This window comes from Ixodes scapularis, unplaced genomic scaffold, assembly GCF_016920785.2.
Source record: "Ixodes scapularis isolate PalLabHiFi unplaced genomic scaffold, ASM1692078v2 PGA_scaffold0__279_contigs__length_252992795, whole genome shotgun sequence".
In the NCBI taxonomy this organism is placed as follows: Eukaryota; Metazoa; Arthropoda; class Arachnida; order Ixodida; family Ixodidae; genus Ixodes; species Ixodes scapularis.
Window position 1 is genome coordinate 165,441,395 of NW_024609835.1, and position 25,051 is coordinate 165,466,445.

A 25,051-nucleotide genomic window follows, 5' to 3' on the forward strand; every position below is an offset into this window, starting at 1 on the left:
CGTACAAGTAAAGGCATCGAGTAGCGCCACGGACCAACAAGGAAAGGCAGTAGCCATGCTGCATTAAAGAGACACTGAAATGAAAAAAAAGAAACATTTTTTTAAGCTCCTAAATGCAATATTTTCATCGTCAGACGCACTTTTGTTTTTTTTTTTTAAAGGGAGGGGGAGGGGAGGGTTTTGCTCTTGGCCCTGTCCACAACGAAACGTGCTTGGCTGACTAATGGCACCGTTCCTTGGCTCTCATTGGTTAGAGAGAGGACTGACGTGTGCAATGTTCATTGTAAAATTGTTTCTCCGTGCCGTAATAGTATTTTTAGAGCGCAGCTCTTAGGTGCCCGTTTCCAGTTCAAGCGGCGGCGCCGTCGCCGTCGGCGTAACCGCGCGTTGCATTATGGCACGTTTCCCATAATGACGTCACGAGGGAAAAATGTTCTCGATAAATTTAGCGGGAGAACTTTCCCGCTAAATTTAGCGGGGAAATATTACCCTCGTGACGTTACACGTGGCGCAGCTCAACTCGAGAAAATTTTTTCGCCAAACTTAGTGGAAAAACTTTTACCCTCATGACTTTCCCCTTCTCCTCAAAAGCTGCGCTCTAATTCGGCATTACACGGGATTATAAATGTCTGTCATTTTTTTTATTGACAATATTTTTCTGTTTGAGAAACAAATAATTTAGATAGAGTCATTATTGCTTTCAAGAATATCCTAAGATTGTCGTTTCCGCTTCTGTTTTAAACGATAACAAACATGGGTGCCGGTGTTTGCGGCGAGCTCAACAAGCACAGCTCGTCGAGCTCGATTATTTTTATGATTGAGAGTCATTCTTCGTTCACCGAGGTGTTTTGAGTTTAAGATCTCCTCAACCGATCTAGTTTGCAGCAAACTGTCGCAAGTACGCGCCTCTGAAAGAGCTGTGCCACTGCTTGTTTTTGTAGTGGGGCTGGTCTAGGCCTAGTTGGTGTCCCACGTCAACTGTATTGATTGATCTGGCTTGATTTGTTTTGTTTGCACGTGTTGATTCTGAATAAAGATGTTGGTTCCCGTAAAAGCGGTCCGCTGCTCTGTGAATTGTGGAACCGTCGTGATTGCAACCATGGTTTTCATACCATGAAGAGACCTACACAGGTAAGAATTTGCGAGCAATTTAGCTGGAGTCTATGGACATTCGGCTCGCATCAAGTTTGTCCAGCTACGTTCCCGTTATTTTCCTTCAAAAGGGAAGTAGCTCTCAAGTTGTGCAGTGCCCCTCCCGCCGAAGCGAATATATTTAGGTCGGGTTTTCACTGTGCGTCTTGACGCTGACCCACCTTGGTCGCAAAAACCGAGCAAACAAAAAAAAAAAAGAAAAAAAAAAGAGGAAAGCTGAAAGGGTTGCTATTTTTCTTTTGTTACTCTTTTCTAGTCATCTCGGTCGCTTTTTACCGCACGTCGACAGACCTTGACAGACGCTTGAATCGGACCGTGGGTCGTGCATGATATAACGCTAGAACGCCGCTGTCATGGCGGACTATTGCGAGCTTTGAAAAAGTTCTTAGGTTGGGCAGAGGAGCAGGCAGACGAAGGCGAAAACGGGCATCGACGCGTAGCTTTCATGTCCGCATCTTACGGGCATTGCAGACGACGATAGACGGTGGTGGAATAGCAGGCGATGCCAGAGGCTGCCGCGTGTCACGACAATCAGTCGGTGTCAAACGCCTGACAAGACGCACCAGTTGTAGTAAAAGGGAAACACCAGTCTTGCGAGCCTGTTCGGCCGAGCGGCCAAGCCAATTAGTAGTAACTGGTGGGACCACTAATCAGCGGGCGGGTCTTAAAGCGGGCCGTTACCTCCTCCTAGCTTGCGTCTAACAACGTAAATATTGCGGAAAACATTGTCTTTTGTGTAAACATTTTAACAAAAAAGAGATTGGTCTGTCATTTATGCCTGCTAAATATCTTTTTTTCCCCTTAGTGTCTTATTAAGTGACGTGAGCTTGACGAGCGCCTTGGTAACGTGATATTTCCACACCGTGGAGGAACAGCACAGCGTCTAGACGGAAATAAGGGTGTGGCAGGAGCTTATGACGCCCTCCTGACTCGTATCTGACTATAGTACACTTTTGCAGCGTATTGATGGTGGTCGGTGGCACTAAGTAATCCTGTATTAATAAAAAAAAGGGGGGCTCGCTCTGTTTGAAACTTTTGACCAAGCACTCTGCAGTTTGATCTGAGAAGCGTTGTATACATCGAAAGAAAGGAATGCGATCGAAAACAACTGTCACCGTCGTCAATGGCAAGCTAAGAAACGCAGGGCGTGGCTTAGCACAGTCCTTGCTTTGTGATTGGTTCTTCGGCCTAAGCCGCAATCTCATTGACTGAGCAGCGATAATGAGATGCTCGACCCTCGCCACGCCTCGCGCTTCTTAAGCTGGCAGTGACTATCATTCCACTGTAAGTATGTTTTGTGTACAAAAAAAATACAAATAAGGCACGAGACCATAATCTTTCAAGCGGGGATATACAACATTGTTTGTACTTTAAGTAAATACCATTTATAATTATTTCTTGACAATCAGACGCTACAGAGCTTCGCGTAAATCGCCTTTTTCGCGCTGCCATATCTGTCTTTTGGGTTGTGGAACGCCTTCTGAGCATGGGCTGTTGTTCTGTTGTGCGGCATATCAGACGCTGCGCATGCGTCCCTAAGCTCAGTAGCTCAGCATTTTTCCCTCGAGTGGTAAGCGGCGGAAAAACCTTTCAGCCTTTCCACTCTGGTGAAGAAGGAAGACCAGCGAAGCTATACTATGGTGCGAATGAAGTAATGGCCGGCCGCAAGTTGGCAATCCAGAGTGGAAAGGCTGGAGAGGTTGCCGCCGTCGCTCATAGATGGCGGTAGCTGTCAAGAGCTTTGTGTCATCATTTGTTTGCTGACGTATCCAATACTGAAGAAACTAGCCCATAACAGCTCCGCTGTAAAATCTGTAAAAAATGCATTAGTTTTTTTTTTTTTTTTTTACACAAAAGTCGTTGCAGGGAATATTTCAGAAGAACAAGCGCAGCATTCACCCCCTCAATTCGCAGCCAGAACAAGCGGTCACATGACCTGGAGCCGATTATATGCCGCCTTTATTTATCGTAGCCTCGTATACACTGGAGGTAGGAGAAGCACGGAGCAGGCGTCGCGCTCCACACGTGGTTAAGGTTCGGCTATTCCCGTCATTCCAGCGAATAGACACAAGACGCTATACCCAAAATGCGTGTCGAGGCATAGCCTCCTCTATGCTCACAAAGCCTGGCAGTTCGACGACGGAGCCATAGAGTTTCTGGTCGCAGATTTGGATAGCGAGGATCTGGTAGCAAAGAGCATTAGAAAGTCATTTCTCGGGGAACCTGGACGTCAGCGCTCAGATTTTTCAGCGGCGAGGACCCGAAACACACTTGTTCGCTCGGGAGAAGTGTGTTTCGGCGTCTCGCCGCTGCGGGGCGCCAGTCACGTGGCTCTGCTCTCCTGCGTTGTCTTCCGCTCCACCTTTTCCATTTCGGCGGCCGCCTCTCGTGGCGATCTGCCAGGCTTTGTCAGTATATAGGAGGCTATGGTTTAGCCATAGTTTGTCACGAGCCCAAATCGAATGCTCACGCAGTGCTCGCGACGACTGTATGAGCCGCATTTATAAATATTGGGACCGCAAAGATCACCGAGTTTGATGGCAAAATCCGGCAGATCGCATTGTTGGCAACTCCAACAATGTGATTTCCAGAGCATCGTCATTACGTATCTAAAAAGGGGAGTCTGGAAAATAACCTCCGCGTTCATACTTGAAATTACGCGGCGACAAAAAGAAGTTTTCTTGGTGAGGGGCGTTCCGTGCTTATATACTCGGGAGCCAGTAAGCTTCTATAAAGTGGGAAACATTCCTACACCAGTATCGTTGCACGTCCGTTAAGATAGCTGGGGATGCGCCAAAGCGCGCGTTACGCGGCTCTCCTGCGTGTACGGCCCCGAACTCGAGAACAGTCTCAGCTCGGACTCTCAATCTGACAGGTGAGTTTCACACCGTCTTTACGAGTTCAAGAACGGTGCGCAAGCACTACTGAAGAAAATCCGCGATTACTCTCAATTTTGTGGACCTAGAGCAGGGGTTTCCAGCCACGAACAAGCAGATAGCCCTCCGAATAAGGCGCACAGAAGGCAACCTCCGAAGGTATTTGAGCGCTGCCGCGGCAGCGCGCCCAAAATTAAAGAGAAAGATTGATGGAGGAGAAGTAAACTAGGCACGAGAGATAAACAACAAGAAGAGACGAAATCCTGGCAGCGAGCAAGTCCCCCCCCCCCCCCCCCCTCCCCCCCCCCCCCCCTCAAGAGGACCGAGCGTCGCCCTCTCCCGAACGGCCTCGAAGTAGGTCAAGCGTCGCCGGCGCAGGTAGACACGCCGGTCCGCCGGGAGTATAAATTACAAAGCGAGAGGAAAAAAGAAACAACGAGCGCGTCAGAGATTCACAGAAAGAAGAAACGAGCAGCCAAGTATTACGGGAAGAGTGTACGCGCCGACAAGAATGAAGAGGAGACGCAGCGTCTTGAGACGAACAACAACGCCGAAATGTTTGCTCGGTCTGCGGAGAGGGGCACGCCGAGCAAAACAAGGAACCGAAAGAACTCGTCCTGTACTTACGTAACTCGCCTCTCTCTCTTTTTAGGTCTCTTTCAGTTTTGGCTCTTCTTTTTTTGCGTATTTTTAGGCGAAGGCGGTCACAGGGAGAAGAAATGAGTGATGGGAGTCTTTCATCTGTTTTTGTTTTATTCTCTGCGTTTTGGTTGGAGTAAAGAACCCCGTGTAGGGGGGCTGTACATAGCTGCCGGGACAACTGACATGTTTTGCGGGCACCAATATTTCGTTTCAGCTCAGGGGGAAGCACGATGGAGCTCTAGAAGTGCTCCGAGTCAATCGAGCGTGAGGAGCGGATCTCTGTGCACTCGATCGTCAGGTCCGGATGCGATGCTTGCGGCGGTCGATTCGATTGGTTCGGTTCCGTTGTGGGGTTCGCACGTAGTGCCCGCCTTAGGGTAAACCAACGAGGTAGAGTGCCTCAGACAAGACCGCCTAGACAGAAGGCCTCCGCACGCCTGATCACAGTCGGATCGATCGAGGCGCGAGATTGGGCACGAGTGCTGCGTCAGTGTTCGGCTGGGGCTCGTGACCAATCAGCGCGTCGAAGGTCGGGCTCGGTACCAATAGCCCACTGAGAGCGATCCGACTCTGATGACGTTTCACGGGGGGAGAGGAGTCCATGCGGATGCCTTCTGTCTAGGTGGTGTTGCCTTGGAGTGATAGACTCGCAGCTGAAAGTGACCCCCAATTGGGCGCCGCCATGTTGTACATTTGTTTACCACTAGACACGTGACCTCCAGGTTTTACGTCTAGATTTTAACGAAGTACTGCGCACAAATAATTACTTATTGATCTTTATTAACAGTACCGACGAGGTAAGTTATGTTTCGTTGGAGTCCGAAATGTGCTTTTACGACAAGAACTCGGGCAGCTTCGCAATGCTTCCATTTGATGCTACTAGGGCCCGTTTGCTCGAAGCCGGTTAACTCTAACCGCGGTTAAAAGTTAACCGCCCTTCCCTACTAGGTACCTACAAGTACCTAGCCAAGTTTCACGAGGGCTGGATGAGCGATAGCTCCGTGTTTTATTATGGAGCGGTGGCTGGTGTCACCTACTGGCTGTAGCGAATATAAGTGGCTTCCGTGGAAAGGTTCCCGAAATGGGGGGACCCAAAAAATGCGCGCTGCCTGGTTTTCGCGACGCAGCGTGGCATACATTTGAGCTTAAGAAACAATTTTTATTGCTCGTGGTACAAATAATCGGCAAGGTAAAACTAAATTAACCCTTGTTTGGAAATTTTCTAAATATTTGGCTATATGAAGTGAAGAAAAGCCTCGTTGAAATTTCCTTCCGACTTCGAAAGAGGACGACGAAGTTGAGTCCTAAAAACGATGAGAAAGAAGTGAGCAGTGAAAGGCGGGCGGTACACCGGCAGCATGGTTGGCCAGCATGTAAGAACTCATAAATTGAAAAACCTGTAACTCGGCTCCACTGAAAATTGACCTATTAAATTACCCGAACACCGAGAAGAACGCTGGAAGTGTAATTCTACGATCCGCGCGCGCTGGCCTTCCACTTACAAAAGATTTGAAGTAAATAATCATAATAAATCTTTGACGAATGCCCGTGCACGGCAAAATTTGTTTTAGGCTTTTTGCTTCAGAACAGTTATTACTGCAGACGCCAGCAGGTGCAGCGCGTGTAACTACACTCGTAGCATGCACCTCGGTGCTTTTGAAATTTAGCAAGAGGTCTATGGGAACGCTCTATGCTTCTGCGTGCTATCAATACCCGGCCGATTGAGTCAAGGCAATCCACCTTCCAAAGACGTTGCCATGCCGACAACTATCGCGTTCATTTAGGCTTAGGAATGGTCAGAGTCGAAAGTCTATCTAAAAAATGCGGCGAGGTCATTGCTCATGTTTTGCGTTTTAAGTGAGGTAATGCAGCGCGAAAACCTCCTGCACCATTCATTGCTGACTAACGCGCCCGCTACTGCAGCTACTACGACGTATTAGTTCCAAAGCGAGCGGAGCTCACTCACCGGGGCACCGCCATGTTTCCCCGCCGTCCTTACTCTGCCGGTCACGTGACCCAAAATTCCCCGTCGTAGGGAAATCCGGTTAACCGCGGTTAGTTAACCAGCTTCGAGCAAACGGGCCCAGGTGTTGTGCTGTATTTTGGGGTTTTATCGCAGCTAGACACTGATCTTTGGGTCTAACAGTATTAAAAAAAATATAGTTTGTCATTTTTTTTTTTTTTTACAGAGATTGCAAACAAATATCGGTTCAGTTTGGCGTAAAAGTCTCAGGATTTTGTACGGTCACGTGTCTAGTGGTCAAAATTGTACAACCTAGCGGCAGCCAAGTTTTGCCTGGTGAACGGAATACCAGATTATCGCTCTAAGTCCCTCTACCTCGTTGGGGTAAACGCGAGTCAAATTTGGTTTCTTGACGCTCAGATTCGGTATCGCCTTACGCTTAAAGACGTTCGGGTCCGTTACAGTTGTTCCGCCTAACCTTGATTCTACAATAAAGTAAGGTCAGACTCTGTCAACGAGCTACTTCCACACAAGCTCTGACTGCTAACAGAGTCACTGCCGGTTTCGAAGCATTCGCCCAGACGTGTATACGATTGAACTGCGGACTGTTGTCACCCGCGTGTGGTCTAGACTTCTCTTGATTTAGCCAATAGACCACAAGCATCTATTGCTGGCTAGAAATCAAATCCTGGCTTTTTGGCACTTTGTACAGCAGTGTTGGGTGAAGCACACGTAAAATGTATTTGAAGTGCACTGCAAAGCAACCGATAGTTTGAATATTTCAAGGGAACTGCAGAAGTACCTTGTTAAAGTAGATAAGTGTGTATGTTTATACAGCCTGAACTTAGTCTGCCTCCACGGACGACTTGTCTCTCAGCTGTAGGTGAGCAATTTAGCCAGTGCGGTGCGACCGCTAGCCTAGGGTCTTTAGCGTGCACCACGCAGTAGTGATACACGAGCGCACGTCGGTACGATGCTCATCCAGATTGAAACGGGCAGGGGTGGGGATTGAGCCCAAGATGCCTCGGTTCTGCAGAGCGAGCTTTCGATTCACGAGCTCCAAGCTGGTGTGCGCTAGCCCACTCGGCCACCGATCCCCTCCGGAAGTACCTTGGTTGAGAATTTCCCCAGTAAACTACACCCGAAACGATGTACTTCGAAAAAAAGTAAACGAATTGAAAGCGTCGAAGAAGGAAGTACACAACCAAGCCGTGTTCCTGTGGGTAAATTGAACACAACAAAATATTAAAGATGGTTAAGCACGTTTTTTGATAAACAAGTAGCAGAGATGTGAGAGTCGATACTGTCAATGCATTGTGCAGCAAACAGTTTATTACTTGACGTTCAATTCAATTCAAAAGTAAGCGAACCTTGTATGGTCTAGCACGAGGAATTGCTAGAGAAATGAAAAATAACACAACAGGATTGTCTCCTGCAGCGGGAATGCTCATCTGAAGTTTCGTTTTTGTTGGCTTGCGGTAATTCGTATTGTCCCTGCTAGAGACCATTTCAGGCCGCTGCATACATACAAATGTAGTTAATATTAATATTCAGTACCTCTTAATTTTTTGTTCATTTCATTTCATCGTTTGGTGTTGCCATAGCAATTCCTCCTTCTAGACACAACCGGGTACTTGCCACAAAGGCAGGCTTTGTGCGGACTCGACACAGCCAGTTTCAGTGGCTCGGCATGTCGGTGAGTCACAACGGGTTAGCAATTGTGGCTAATTTACTTGAGTGCGCACAGAAAGTGTCTGAGCATTGCTTCAGAAATGCTCGTAAAAATATTTCGGGGGAGATTCGGCAACGATTTCAGCTGTATGAAGAGGAAAGTACTACCTACTTTTAGAGAAATTATGCGAGTTTCCTTAATTGTGTAAACGTGCAACCTGTCTATGGCATTCCACTATCCCGCGGGCGCACTTACGTAGGACCGACAGGCCGCTGCGTAAGTGACCCTGCGAGAGAACATGCCGCAGCTATCAAAAAGACGTCGTCTGGGCATCTGGCAGTGCATTGCGATCGATTCCCGTGCACCTCCTTGTTTTCAAACACAGTATCCTGACAAGGCATAGCGGAAAAACAAATAGGGAAATTCACTGTTTGTCATCGAAACACAGGGCGCCGAGAAGTGTATCAGTGAGCCGTCTTTGGCCCTGTCAGATAAGGAAATGTTATTTTTAGAGAGAGCGAGAAAGAGAGAGAGAGAGAGAAATAAAATGGAGTGGCTAGAGCCTAGAAGTGATGTGGTTTTATCAAAGTATTTAAGTTAGTGCGTTTCCTAATAACCTTTCAGTCGCCAGTGCGCCCTGCGTTGTCGTCACCTCCTTCACATTGTCCCTGTCCTTCGGCGCTCCTATTCAGTAACGAACCAACAAACCCAACTCAACATTTTTATTGTATCTCAGAGTATCGGCTGTTACTTACAATATGTATTTCAGAGTATCGGCTGTTACTCAGGCAACACTTCTTTGCAATACGACTCGTGTGAAAGTTCATATTGCCAATGGCAAAGTGTCAATGCCTAATACAGCTGCAGAAATATCGTTTAATGCAGCTGAGTTCTGATGAATTTAAAGTACGTTTTTGTACTGAATTTTTTTATTGTTACTTTGGATTAAAAAAGAAACGTAGGAACTGAGTAAAATTAACCTAAGAATTTCGGAAAAATTTGGAGTCTAACAAAAAGAAACTTCGATAAACCCCGAGTTTTCAGCGGAAAATGAACTCCGAAAAACATCCTCCAAATTTCGCAAGAAGAAAAATCCGAAAAACAAAGAATCCTACTCATGGGTTGTGTTTTATGATCAAGCAACAACTTTTCTCGAGTCTCAAAGTATGAATTTAATCCCCGCGCCTCTCTCCATTGCTCTGATACAGACTTTCGCCACCAAAATGGTCCAGTTTTTGCTCCGCACCTTGAGATCGGTAGCTCCTGGCGTCTCTTCGCGTCGTCATCCGATTCCCGCTGAGTGGCGGGAATCGGATGTATTCCCTCTGAAACAGGGAATACATCCGATGAACGTTCTTTGGAAAGGTTCCGAGTTTTGAGATGGAAATGAATGTTCAGTAAGACAATAATCTGGCTTCTTGTGTTTCTCGAATAAATATCCCTAGAAAGAGATATCAGTGCCTGTCTTAATTTTTTTTTTTGTATTTAGACTTTTGCTACGTCGTCAGTCGCAAAATTATTGCTCTTAAATTCCTTATTATTTGTTATTAATATCATAATAATATTGGGACCAAAAATCCGTTTGAACAAGCTAGCCGTATTGGTATCTCTGGGCGTATTTTAGCGCGAGTAGCTGTAACTGTACTTCATGTAGTACTATTTTGATGTAACATTGCAGAACAAAGGGCAGAAATTAAGAAAGTTCGAATGTTTGGTGATAATATATTTGTGTGAATTGCAAAAAATTCGGGCAAGTAAAATAACCATGATGATTCACAGTAAAGCGCTTAACGCTGTGCTTGCAGAGTCTGACGAGTTTCCCGATTTGATGGTCAGACAGCATAGCTTCCGTCCTAAAAACCTGATGACATAATCTATTACACACAAAAAAAAAGTGCTGACGATGATATGGAGCGTTTAAGCAGCTTAGAGCTCATATATTCGACACTACAAGGCGAGGATATTGAGGGAGCAAAGCGAATTATTATATCGTCGCCAGATTTTTTATGAAAATAATTATGTCCAGTAAGTCGCTTGAAACCATAAGAGTAAATGTTTTTATTACATCGTTGGTAAATGTTTTCAATTCATTAGATCCGGTAAATCTGCCGTAATCGTATAGGATCAGTTATGACCTTCAAGGAGGATCCCCGAGGTTTCAAATAACCTTAAACATGATCTGTTCATGTTGGGTGAATTCTAGGCAAATAAAACTTCTCCCACCACACGCTAGAAAAAAAAAAATAAAGAGAGAAAAGAAAAAGCAGGAACGGAAGCAACCGGGTGGCTCACTAGCCGTTAATCACTTCCGGGTGACGTCGCACTCAGCAGGCGTCGCCAGCTGCCCGCCCACCACTCCAAGGTGAAGTGCGGCGCCAAGGACTCCGCGCCTGCACCGCGGTCGGAACCCCAGGCGTGGGCTGCGGCGCCTCAAAGGGGGCCTCTCGCTGCCACCGAGACGCGCGCGCGCCATCGGGGATCGACGCTTTCGAGCAGCGCCACACACACACACACACAACCGAATACAACACAGACCGGCGTAGTTCCAGACAAGGAGTAAGGTCTCTCGAAAGGATCCGGAGACCTTGCGTCGGACGAACAAATAAACTCGTCAACAGAAACGCCTCCCAGATTGCCAGAGAAAAAAAAAAAAAAAAAAAAAAAAAGAGTGCGCGAAAAACTGCGTGTTTCCCGGCAGGACTCGCCGCAGTATTATTTTTATTTCGAAGCCTCCGCGCGAAGCTCCCCTTTCCCTCCAAGGTCGGTGGCAACCGAGCAACCGAGCCTCAATGTTTGGAGGGGAAGGGGGGGGGGGGGGGGGGGGAGTTCTTCCACGCGTGTATGTACAAACAAACCTTCTTTAAAGAACCTTTGAATTTCTAAATACGTGTAAAAAGATAACTTAAACTACAAAACGGAGAAGAAAAAAAAAGAATACGAGCAGTAGTTTAACAAACGTATCGGACCCTCCTTTCCGCGAAGCCCGCGCTATAGCAGGCGAGCATGTGTAACTCGAGGTGCCCCTAGTGTAACTTCGAGAGCACGCCGAAAGAGTTCCGACCCCGCCGAGGCTTCGATAACCGGCCCAGCCGCCGGCATACAAAGCAGGGGTCTCCCGCTACCTCCCCCACCACCTCCTAAATCCGTACTAAGCTCCATTGTCGTAACTCCGGGAAAGATGTACCCCCTTTTCAACTCCCCCCCCCCCCCCCCCCCCCTATCTTTTTCACTCCCTCTCACTGGTTACATTTTCTCGATTTCTTTTAAAATGTGCGCTTTGTACACGACGGTTCTTTTTGCCTGCGCAAACCCCTGCACCGCGAGCGGCCTTCCGCATTCCCTAAGGTCGTTGTAGAAATTTGGGTGTTAGGACCCTCGTGGTAGTCAAAAGAACCTTAACAACTCATTCCAGGAACGATACCCGGATCAGCGCTACTCCGCTCGGTACGCGGCTGGCAGCGGCGCTTACCACGGTAACGCACGGACAATTCCAAACGGGCGACCTTCGAGAGCGTTGTTGTGTCTTTTACTTGGCGCCAAAACAGCGAGGTCGTCCGCGAGGCGTGTAGCGAAACGCTGGAAATAAGGATGGGCAGAAGGCTCGTGGTATTGCTCCTTTCATTATTCTCGGATTGGAAGATACGGTTGTTCCGCTCCGACCGCTTCTAGGCGTTACTTTGCGGAAGCTTACGGTTGCCGACAACGTCCAGAAATAGAGGGGCGTGTCCGCTGCGTTTACCCGCAGAAACGGTGAGAACGCGGTGAGCTGACGCTGAAGAGAGATGGTTTACATAGGCCAGACCCGGAGGTGTTTGAACGAACGGTTGCGTGATCACAATTTATCATTGCGTTCAACAACAGGAGCACATTTACACATCCATTTCAGAGATTGCCGTTGCATTCCCAACTTTCAAGGCACTACAATCCTTGGGAGAGGTAAAGAAAAGGTGGCGAGAGAGGTACTGGAAGCATGCGTGATAAAGAAGGAACGTCCTCATAAGTGTATCAGTCAGCTCTCACTTTTCCTTCACAAAAAAAAAATTACGTTTTATTGACACCTGTGGTGGCCGAGTCATTGATGACTAGTCAAATTTCTGTAATATTTGTGGCGTTTGCTGTTTCTATTTTCCCATAAAAATTCAGTTGATAGTCAGCGCTCGTCCTGTTTGCCTCTCCGTCTTCGTATTAGTCTTTATTGTGCGCTTTCACTACTTTTCAACATCGAATAAGCCCATCTTAAGCTCCTGCCATCACAACCATTTCATTCCGATTGATTGAAGACCCGTTTTAATCCATATTAGGGTAGATGGAGGGGGGTGGAGCTCCATGGCAGCCGGTGAGGTGGTGGAGGACCCCGGACACGACCACACGTGAAGCGAGGTGGGCTGATGCCTCGCTCGATTCTGGCGAAGTACTGCGGTCCGAAGTACTGCGGGCAGTCCCAAATCAGGCGTTCTCAGATCGTCCATCTGACGAACCACTGTGGGCAACTCAAGAACGAACGTTGCGCACGGCATAGTCTCGCTGGGCTATCAGCGGACACGAAAGCAACAAATCCGATGTTTGGCAACGGAACGATATTCGCAAGTGTACCGTTCGCCAACAAGCACCAACCGTTCCAAGAAGGGACTTCTTGGAACGGTTGGTGACCCCGGGACGTAAACACATTGGCTAACAAGGTGTTTCGACGTGTCTTCGTTCTAACAGTGTTCTTTTGTACGTTAGTCTAGTGGTACTGTGGGCGCGTAGAGGGGGCTCTACTCCACGAGTCCCCGGACTAACGAGCAAAGCAAGGTGCCATGGGACCGGTACACGGTTTGAAGTGGAGCAGGAACCATCAACAGAAAAAAAGCAGGGTGGGACGAGTGGACGTGTGCGGTGCGCGCTCAGCTCTGCCGCCAGCGTTACGTGCCTTTCTCAAAGGAACGACAAAACTTGAAAGGAAAACCTAACGGGTTGTTACAATGTAGAATCCTTGCTAAAGCTCGCCGCATTTCCTTTTCTTTTTTTTTTCTCTCTCGTGATTTTACGTTCGTGAGTGATGAACTATAAAAAGACTTGGATATACAAAAAAAAAAGAAAAATAAGCTCTCGTGTGGCGCTGCAGTTAGCTCGGGGCTACAGCCCCTTGATACTCTTACATTTTCTTGTCAAGAAACAACGAACAGCCCGAAGAACTCAGTTCTGTCAGTCTGAACACGAACGAACATTTTAACGGTCCGCCGTCATGACGGTCGTGTAATATTTTTTTTCATCCAGGCTAACAGTCGTAGTACATTGGCAAAATTGCTTCTCTACAGCGCAGGTAGCAGCAAACCTAAGACAAACTGGACGCGAGTAGTTAGACAGAGTGAGGACGGCGGGCCTTTAATTGTTGCGCAACTCTGGTTCGAGCTGTCAATAAAAAAGACTGAGTCGATACGGTACGCCTCCAATAGGGTCCCTCTTTGACCTGCTGCCGGAAGTATAGTGATGAAACGACTACACGCCGGAACGATGCTCATACAGATCGAAACGGGCAGGGACGGGATTCGACTTAGGAACATGGGTTTTGCTGTGCGACCGCTTCACTCCACGTACTCAAAAATTAGCATTCGTTTTTTTTTTTTTCGTTTTTTTTCTTTCTGATTCCTCTGTTTTTCTAAGGCTTTTCAAAAACAATATTTTAATCATCGCGTTCTTTTTTTCTTTTTTGGTTTTTGTTTTTTTGCGCTCTGAGCAATTTGTTTACTCGGATATACCGCCGGAAATATCAGTCACTACGAACCTAAAGTCGTCCAAAGCTGCGCGCGATTCTTTCAAATGTCCCAAGCCACAAGCTTGCAAAAGTGAAATTTTATAAGAACATGACCGGCACTATTTAATTGTGCTACGATGTCACCTACCCTGACTATAACATATTTAGGCCGTCATGCCAGTCCGCCACACAAATGTATATTTGTAAGGAGCACCGAATGCGCCTTGTGTGTAGCAACTTTATTACAAAAAACAAAAACAGAAAACAAAAAACAAAAAAACATAGTAATGTTATTAAAAAAAAACACCGCAAATGATTTATTTGAAACAAAAAAAAAAAAGATTTTTCTCGAGACGCGAAATTAATCTTGCAATTTGTAATTTCAGGTTAATATCCTACGAGACTCACTGAGTTCTCTCATATCGAGTCACGATCCTTGTTTACCATGGACTGCTCGATAACATGCCCAAAAAGAGTGAACTGTAGAGAAACAGTTGTAGTATCGTACCTGCTCTACACGGACGGCTTAGCTGCAGCGTTATCATCTTTTGAACGCTGCATCGATGTGTAGCTCGAAGTAATTACATATTACTTCGAGCTACACGTCGAAGTAATACGCGCTGCTGCATACGCGTATGCGCTAAATATGCGCTAAATAGGAAACAAAAATCAGGTCACCTACCAAGCTAACGTGATCGCGGAGAGAAAAACTTGCTATAGAAATTTAATCATAATGGAATTTTCAAGCCACTATCATCAACATGCGTAGGAATTTTCTGCGTTATAACTTGGACTAACTTTCCGCTACTTTTTACGCGTTCAAAGACGTTGTGAGCTAATATACCGCAGTTTCTAAGATCAAGTTTCTAGGTTCAGCAAGGTCGAATTGTCAGGTGCCGAGACCTCGACCCCGACACCGGCCCGATTCCGACGCAGCCTTAGATATATAGGCCCGAAAACCGGCCCAAGCCCGAACAGGGCGCTCATATATTGGCCCCAGCGTCGAGTCAGGGTTCGCGATTTGGGGCTTGCCCGTGTCCGAGCGCATATCTAAAGAGCATAACGCGAGTTTAAAGTGACGCACAAATTAAAATTATCCCGGAGTCAAGACGCGAGAACGGCCTTTTTTTGTTTTTGTTTTTCCGATAACACACTTGGTCCATTTCGAAGTCCGACCACGTGCAAGCCCCAAGGTCAAATACTTTGATACCGGCACGGCTGCCCATCTGTCAACTTCGAAACATGGCGGCTCGCCGGATACGCAAACCTGCAGCGCGTCACGATCTGGTAATCTGCGGCCTCCCGCGTGCCTCACGCCGTGGGGTAGCAATTGCACGAGCGCGCGCCGGTACAACCCCCGCTGTAAACCTGCACACTCCGTTTCCTTTCACGGCGGACCACGGAGGACTCGACGAGCCGTCGTAGCTGACCCAATGTCGCGTGAGAGTCACGTGAACTTCACGAGTTGCGGAGCAAGGCGCCTGACGAGTTGACCCCGTGCTATACGTTCAGGGTGCTGGATTGGCTGGAATGGCTTGTAGGGTCCTTTGCGCTCTCTCGTAAAGTGCGGCAGGAACGGGAGTCCAAAGAACCGGGTTCACGTGTTCGAAGACGAGCGCCAACTGGAAGCGGGTGGCGCGGAGCGAGGGGGTCTTCGACCCGCGTGAGCTGAGCTATCCATCGTGTCTGCCCCGTGCGTCAATCGGAGTGACGGACGTGCGACACCGCCTCTCGCGTGTGCACCGGCGGCCTCGCTTCGTCCGCTTGTCGCCGCTCCGCGTCGTTGTTACTCTGCCCCGTGCGTCACCCGTCCCGTCGGGGCACCGGTGCCGTTGAAGACGACGGCACCAGTCCTAGCATTTTGTCTCCCTACTTGACTCCGTAGCCCGAGTCGGAAGTCATTTCGATTCCTTTGGGACAAGTAACATAGTATGAATGTGGCGTGTTATTTTTTTTTTCTTTTCTCTAGAGCTCTAACGTGCAGGCTCAGTTCTAACAACGTTCGAGTTTTAGTTCACTCTTGCTGCAGAAACCGCATTATTTATTTATTTATTTATTTATCAAGGGTGAAGCTCCTTAGGGTCTAGCCTTGTCCGTCCGTCTGTCCGGCCGGCGTCCGTGCTCACAGAAAAAGAAAAAAAAAATGTTTGCGCAGTCAACAGGATTCGAACCTGTGCGGGGAGACCCCAATGGATTTCTAGTCCATCGCCTTAACCACTCGGCCACGATTGCGGGACGAGCAGGGGGCTCTGAGTTGTGCTAGTAACTCAAGAGCTGGGGATGTCATGGATGAAACGTTGCATGTAGTCGCTCAACGTCTATACAGGAGAAGGCGCTGCGGTCAAATGCGTATATAATCGCGTTAAACTTTGCATGCATTGGCTCAACGTTTATAGACGAGAGGGCGCTGCGGTCAAGTGCTCAAATGCGTATATAACCACGGTCCATACCACGCATTCTCTTTCTGACATGGCCTGTTGACCTAAGCGGTGGAGATGCGTTCCCACGGCTTTTAGCGGATCCAAGCTGATCCGGTAGAAGAACCACTGGCTCTGCATTTCACCGACCATAAAGCAGTAATAATGAAGTCGAAACGCAACCCGGAAGTCAGAACTACCTATGAGCATTAAAAAAAAAATCAGCATCATCAGCACTACCTATGAACAATAAAATCAGTATCATCAGCACCACCAGAGCTTCGCCCTAATCAACATAATTCACCACGTGGAGATGCGGTCATTTTTTTGTTTATTCCTTATTTTGTGTCTGTGTGTGGTTGGGGGGGGGGGGGGGGGCGGTGAGAAGGTGGCTGATTGTTCCGTTATATAAATTTGCCCCTCCGTCTACGTAACTCAATCTTTCGCGAAAACACACACACAAACACACACACACACACACACACACACACATACACACACACACACACACACAAAGGAACTCACTTGTACGGAATCTTTGTTGTCCTTCTTTTCTGTGTGTGTTCTTCATACTCGCCTGTCAAGTCCGGTGCCCCACAAGGTTCTGTACTCGGTCCACTACTACTTCTTATTTATATTACTGATCTCCCTACCTGAGTCTTCTCTTCTATTAGCCTTTTTGCTCACGACTGTGTTATTTACAAATAAATGCTTAACGACTCTGTGATCTCTGCTCTTCAGACCCATATTAACAATGTAATCCAATGGTGCAACGACTGGCTAATGAAACTTAATATCTCTAAATGTAAATCCATGTGTCTCTCTCGTCAAATTAACATTTGCCCTTCCTACTCCATCAATAACTCTACCCTCCTTCCTGCGTCCTCCTATAAATACTTTGGTGTTCACATTTCAAATGATATGTCCTGGAATATTCATGTCGACTATGTCATGAAAAACGCTAATCAATTATTGGGATACATCAAAATAAAGTTTTTCTTGCACCTTTTTCATTAAAGCTTTTCATTTATACAACCTTAATTCGCCATAAACTTGAATATGCCGACGAAAAGGCAAACAGCGCACAGAAAACGGGGACAAAAGAAAGTGCAAGCAGGACAGGCGCTGACTCTCAACTGAAGTTTAATCACATGAAAACAAAACAAATAAAACAGCAACCCAACCACGTCAAATAATACATTCACCACGTGTCTAAAAAAAAAAATATCTTTACTACTTAAGCCGAGTGACGTTTGGCTCACGCAGTTGGCGCCTGTTTGATAATTGCATGCGCCTCTAAAATTTTTCTATTCACTCTGTCCCTTCCATTGCCAATGACACCAGTCCTACTGAAGATAGGTTCGCACCCGCCTCCATGACAATGCAATGACAGATGCCCCCCTACAGCTCCCACCACTGATCGCAACGACAAGTCATGCTCCCGGAGTGCGTGGTTAACACATCTGCCCGTCTGGCCGACGTAGGCTGTTCCACACGTTAGTGGAATCGTGTACACAACTCTCACCTTGCTAACAACGTATTGTTTTTTTATGCTTCACCGAGCAAGTGGGGCCTTTTTCCTTCCTATCGCCAACTCTCGCGCATAGTTGCGCCAACTTACACGGAGCGGAAAACACCAATGGCACATCGAACCTCAAGGCAACTTTTTTCAAGTTGTGCGAAATTTTATGGAGGTACGGTATTACGAGCGGTCTCTTATTTGGCCTTTCCCTCTGGGGACGGTGTTCTCCCTTGAGTTTCTTTAACAAACCCTCCACAACGCTTAATAAAACCGAAGTTGGGAAACCTGCCGCTGTCAGTCTCACAACCTGCCGGGCAAAACTATCGTTAACCACACGATGACATGACTTCTCGAGTGCAGCTTATAGGCAAGACGAGGCAATGCTTCTCTTGACCAGCTTGGAGTGCGATGAATCATATGGAAGAAGACCCCTCTTTGAGCGTGGGTGATAAAACCAGCAAACGTGTTTAGCGATGAATTCTGATCTCAAATCCGAAAATTGTAGGTAAGCCCCATTCTGAAGTTCATGAACGATAGTGAGCCCCTCCGAATGATCCGTGAAAACTTCTAAAACAGACGTCACGACATCTGCCTCACATATGCCTTCCAACCTAATAAACAAACCCAAAAAGTCATCCATGTAACGAAACACTTTACAAACACGCTCTCATCCAGTTTATCAGATATGGACGTATCGCACTTGGCTAAAAAATATCACAAAGCACAGGCGCCACAGACGAACCGATACAAATTCCTTTTTTCTGAACGTAAAGCTTATCGTTAAATAGGATAAAAGCTGACTCCAGATAAAAATTGTCATGGATGTGGGTGCAAGGCTATCTTCAGTAAGGCTGGTATCATTGGCAATGAAATGGACGGAGTGAACAGAGAAATTTTAGAGGCGCATGCAATTATCAAAGCAGGCGCCAACTGCGTGAGCCAAACGTAAAGAGATTGTTTTTTTGGACACGTGGTGGATGTATCATGTGACGTGGGCGGGATTGTTGTTTGTTTTGTTTTCATGTGATTAAATTTCAGTTCAGAGTCAGCGCTTGTCCTGTTAGCACTTCCCTTTGTCCCCGTTTACTGTGCGTTGTTTGCCTTTTTGTCAGTATGAACCAACTAAACCACATCGCTACCCTTATTGAATATGCCGCCTCAATCTAGAACCCTGGTATCACCCTTGCATCTACCGTAGAATGCATTCAAAACAGCTCCGCCCGTTTTATACTTTATAACTATCACAGCACAGCTAGCACTCCTTTCACGAAAGCATCTTTATCCTTGCCCACTCTTTCTCTTCGTCGAAAGATATCCCGTCTGCTTGTTTCACAAGATTTATAACTCTAATCCTATTCTCCGCCAAGAGCTATTTTCTGAACCATTTTAGATCTCATCACGCACCGATTATCAACTAAATAGAGAGTTTTAGAGCAGGGGCCCCACAAGCTTGGGGGCCCCAAAGAAATAGGGGCTCACCAATGCGGATGCGCAGAATCCAAACTCCGTTTGGGGTTTTGGGTTGGCGCTCGCCCCCAACGCAGAATTCGAGAAATAGCGTGGGGCCCCCAATTGCTTGGGGCCGGGTTGCGCCAGCAAACATGGCGACGCCCTTTCTGCTCGCTTCGGAGCAAATTCGTCATGGTCGCTGCAGTATTAACCAATTTCATTGCCAGCGAATGGTGCAACTGGCTTTCGCTTTGCTTTATCTCGCTCAAGTCACAAAGAATACACGTTGGGCTTGCCCCATTTTAAAGATCGTCCCTGATCCTGCCCATTCCTAGGCCTAAAGAGACGCGGTAACCGTTGGCATGGCAACGTATTGCTACTCCGTGGCTCCGAGTGAATTTCGTTCGTGGCACGATACCTGCAGCTTAACAACAGGTATTTCAAGGCTTCAAAGTCGCTCCCGCTCAGATCTATACGCCTCGCAAGTGGGCTCATTTTCGTCTTCTGCGCATGAGAAAGGAAGTAGTGGTGACGTCAGAACGCCGAGCCCTGATTGGCTGATCGCGACCCCCTATCTCAGCGTCGTCTGCTCCTTTGCAACGTCGTCTGCTCGCAACGTCGTCTGCGTCTGTCTTACCTTTCCTGCGACTTTCGGAGCGAACTCGACTTCGCCTTTAAGAGAGGGCAGACGAAATAACTCGAGCGGTACGTTGTTTTTGTTTAACAACTAGCAGACGCGCATCAAGGAGGGAAGTCAAAGGACTCACTGGCGAAGTGCCCGGGGCGCCGAGGTTTGTTCGCTTAGAACCGAGAGTGAGCGTGTTAGTGTCCGCAAGTTCTTTCCCAAACTCTTTAACGGCGTCGGCGGGTTGGCGCAGTTAACGTCGTCTGCTTTACGTCTGCTAGTCAAAGCGGTGGCTGCTTTCTTTACCTTTCCTGCATCTGTCGGAGATTCACCGCTTTTTCACCGGCGAGAGTCACCGTTGCCTCGGGAAGCAAGGAGATAACAAGAGGAATAAATTGACCTCTTAATTTAAAATTGAGGTCAGCGATCAAAGTATAATACGGAAAGGGTTCACAAGGGTCGCGCGGGCATATTCCATTCAGCACGCCAGCCGGTCGTGGGCAGACGGTCGCCGAGTCGCGGAGTGCCTGCTAGGCCTAACTGCCAAGCTCGTTTCGTCGCGTTCGGTGGAATCGTGGCCGTCGGAGCTTTTCCCGGGTGTTTGTGGATCCAGCGTTCTTGTTCGTCGTGGTCTGTTTCAAGTACTTCTTCATTTTTTCTTGCTGCTTGAAGTCGGGACGCGTCAGAAGCGCAGGTAGAAAAATAAACGTCCGTGGGTCGTCGCGACCGCGACGCTGTCGGCCATGCTGATTTGATCGTAAGAAGTGCGTAAGACAGCTTCGGAGCTGCCGTAAGATTTCGTCGTAACCTGCGCAAAACTTACGAAAATTCCGTTTCGTGAATACGAATTTCTTCTTAAGTTTTGTCTTACGCACATTTTTGACGTAAGATCCTTTCGTGAATCTGGCCTCTGCGCTTCTGAAAGTCGCAGGAAAGGTAAGACAGAGGCAGACGACGTTCCGAGCAGACGACGTAGCAAAGGAGCAGACGACGCTCAGATAGGGGGTCGCCATCAGCCAATCAGGGCTCGGCGTTCTGACGTCACCGCTACCCCCTGCGCAAGAAGCAGACGAACTTGCCCCCCCGCATAAAGAGCAGCTGCTCGTAGGGTATTCTGGCTCGCGTTCGTCTCAGTTTCGGCATAGCTGAAGGCCTAAATCTTCGGTGACAGACGGTTAAAGCGCACACGAACGCCAAAGAATTCTGAGAACGAACGCCAAATTTGAGCGCTACAGATTGCATTGTGTCGGCTGAATACAGCCAACAACATTTATACGGATGTAAGATTGTCTCTTGTTTTAGACGGCTTGATTGGGAGTTAGCTCAACTATTATTTGTAAACAAAAAGTACTTGCTAAGCGCATATGTTTCACGTTTATTAATATTTTTCATTTTTAATTATTACGCTCGTTACCCCCCTTGGCGCTGCAAGCGGGAAACGCCAATTTCGTTGCGTTTGTGTTCCCCAATTTCTTAGGGGGACCCAAACGTTGGGGCCCTCTATTCTAAAACTTTCTAATGTTGGGAACCCCCATTGCACCACATCTACCTTTAATGCCTCTTTTTGCCTCAAAGCTCGATTGACTGGAACCGCCTTCCCGGAGCCGTTGTCACAATCACCAACGTTGACAATCACTGCCTCAGATAAATTTAAGATTGCCAATACTAACCTGTTAAACGATGTTTTGTTGTAACTGTGTGTATTTTTTGCCTTTTCATTGTTATTATTATCATTATTTTTTTCATTTACTGTGCCGCACTCCTCTCTGCAATGCCTTCGGGCCCTTAGAGACAAAATAAAAGGAACGAAATAAAATGATATGCGGAAAATTCTTACTTTATGAGGCCGTCTTTTTGAATATTTTTTTAGCATTACATAAGCAAGATGAAATACGATTCATAGCCAAGAATGTGTTTATAAACAAAAAGGATGATATAGAGAACTTTAGTTTTGCTGGAAAAGGGAAGGAGAGACCGATGGGCGGTGAAAAGATTAAAATTATTATTATTTGTCGTATCCTACAGCGCATCTAGTCAATTTAACATTTCTTTACTTCTGCAACAAGCGTCTCTTCCTCCATATATTTTTTTCTTAAAAAGTGTAAGCCACGACGATCACATCTTACGCAGTAAAGGCTGTACCATCAGGGTTAGGGCCACGCAAGACATCCTCGTTCGGCGGAGGCCAAGTTCGGTTAAGAATGGAAGAGCTGACTGCTACCGTCGGCTGAACAACCCGAATGCGAATCCGGACCTGCCCACTGGCGTAGTTGCACACCAAACGGAGCGCATCTGTTTCATTGTTCCAAATCGAGATGGGCCAGAAGGTCGCAAACACGCCCGCCATTCGCAATCCGTATCCAAGGCCAAGATCGCAGGGTGCTCTCGCGCCAAGCACAGCGGGCTGCGGCCCTGTGTGTGCCTATGTGCGTGTGTGTGCGCGCGAAGCAAACAGACAGACAGTCTCACTCTAAACCGACAACCGAGGCTGGCGCCGGGACAGCCGGCTCGACAAGCGGCGTGGCAGGGCTGCAATCTGACTGCGGGGACTCGCAGATGCAAACAACAACAGCATCGAGTACAAGAGAAGGGTGGCAACAACGTGTGAGGTATACAGCTGCCAAGGCTCCCAACCTGAAGATACTAGTCTAGAAAGGAAGAATGCTACTGACGCACGGAGAGAGAAAGTCGATCCCTACTATTTTTATTTCTGTTTTAGCGTCAGGCTTATTTTTCTTCGATATCGTCGTTCCACTGGCATCTTGAATCGTTCGGCTCGCATTCGAGAAGTTCGAAATCCGATTGTGCGCTCCGTTTCTTCGAGAAGGGGGCGACGGAGGAGGATAGGGGGAGGAGCGGAGGAGGGAACGAACCAAAGTTGGCTTCCTGTTCCGCTCCTAGCTTCCGCATAGGTGGCATAGCTGGCATTGAGTCGGCATTGAACGATTCCGCTCAATATGTTCCCGTTGGGTTCTGAATCGAACTGCGTTCGTACTGCGCTTCGCAGAATAAGTTGTTTGTATGCGTGTGTGAGGGAGGAAAAAAGGGGGGAGGGGGCGCAGATATCAGACGGTTGTGGGGAGTTTTGGCATTTGGCAAAACGGCTGTGGCTGCTTTCTTTGATTTGTTTTTTTCTGGCGCTGAAGGGACGACTGGCGGAGATTCAGCGTCTGGTCCCGTGTGGATTACAGAAAAGGGGAGCTTTGGCCTTGGGACGAATTGCGTCGCAGGCCGCCCTTCCTTCGACCCGCTGCCTGCGAAAAGAGGATAGCGAACGGCGGCAAATACAGAAAAGAAGACAAAAAAAAAAAAAAAAAAGAGGACTTTAGAAATTAGAAGGTCTTCCTCGAAGGCTGGAATACGGGGACACGTAAAAATGCGACTTCGAAGCTGGGTTGCTCCGCATTCTAATAAAATATTTTTGCTTTAATTTGTTTCTGATGTATACTTTGCGCGAGAGATGTCCCAAAATAATGTTTAGAAACTATTAACGGCAATTGAGATTTATCGCTGCTCAATACAAACACGCAATGCTGCAAATATAATCGTATACCGTCTCTACTAGAAATTGATTTTTTTTTTTTCTGTTATAACCGGGTGAATGCCTGGTGGTGGACCGCATTGGCTCCTTAAATAAAATTACTCAAAATCACACAAAAGCTCATAAAATACGTTCTTAAAGTATTTTATAATTGTGGGGAGGGTCAGTTGGCTAGGGCTTGACTTGGAAAAGCTCAGTCGAGTGCATGTGTTTTGTTATATAGGTGCTTCCGGAAACCGAAAATTGATTAGATACATAAGAAATTTACATTGTTCCTTTCTCTATCACTCGTACAGTCTCTATAATGATCACTCAAGGGTGACAGACAACTCAGTCGAAGGATTATAGTACAACGATCATCGACAGCCGGCAGTGCGACCCAGCACGTCCTTCCATTGTGACTGTGCGGAAAGGTGCTTCCAATTGTCTGAAACATTTTTTGGCTTTCGAAAGAATTACGCCTTAACAAGTTAATCATCCTTCTTGTCTTCACATATAAAGCTCCATCTCTACAGCCGTTTCTATCACTCTCCATATTAATCTCCATTGTCTATGCGATTATTGGCCAAGTATCATTGGCTTATAATCAGCGTGGAGAATAAAATAAACTATGAATGAAATCGAGATTTAAATTGATTTCTATCGTTCTTTAAATCATGACAGTTTTTCTATAATGACTTAAATAAAAATTTTTTCGCGATAAATAGTCCCAAAAATGGCTTTTATAATTACCGTTCGTTTAGCATATCTTTCTTTCTGTGTGCATTTGTTTTCATTTACATCAAAGAATCATCAGGCAAGAAAGATTAGCAAGTTCAACATAGGCAAAAAGTGGTGCTCTTCTGAGCATATCGGGGCGTTCAAGGTTTTACCTTCCACAACGTATGTCAGTTGTGTAATGCCCTACAGTAAGCAAGTCAGAAGGCGAAAGAAAAAGCCAATAAAGCTTTTTTTCACTGACAAAACATGAAGCTGAGTTTGTTTCAGTATGGCAGTGTTTACGTCAATAAGAGGTTGTTAATTAAACTCTTAAACTTACGCTAATTCTTACTTCCGCGTTGTTTTCAGTTTGATCAATCAATCAATCAATACGCCATGTTTAAAATTCACCTCCCAATAAAGAATCACTGTTTTCAACCTACAGTGATTACAAATCAAATAAATCTAATTTATTTAATTAAAAAAAAGAATATATTTATCGCTCTGGTTATAATGCCGGAATCCACTTTAGACGTGTAATTCGATCCGCCAGTGTCCCTTTAAGCTAAGACTGCAGCCAATGCCATGCTTTGAAGCCTTCTTCCGCAGAACGAGAGCTGGCGATAGAAAGGCATGTCTCAAAGCCAGAGGCGCGGGCTAGCTCGCGCTTGTAGCTTCTGCTGCAGCCTAAAAGACTGAACGGAGTCTTTCTGTTCCTGCGACAAACACGCTGCAGAGCTGTACGCGTGGAGCACG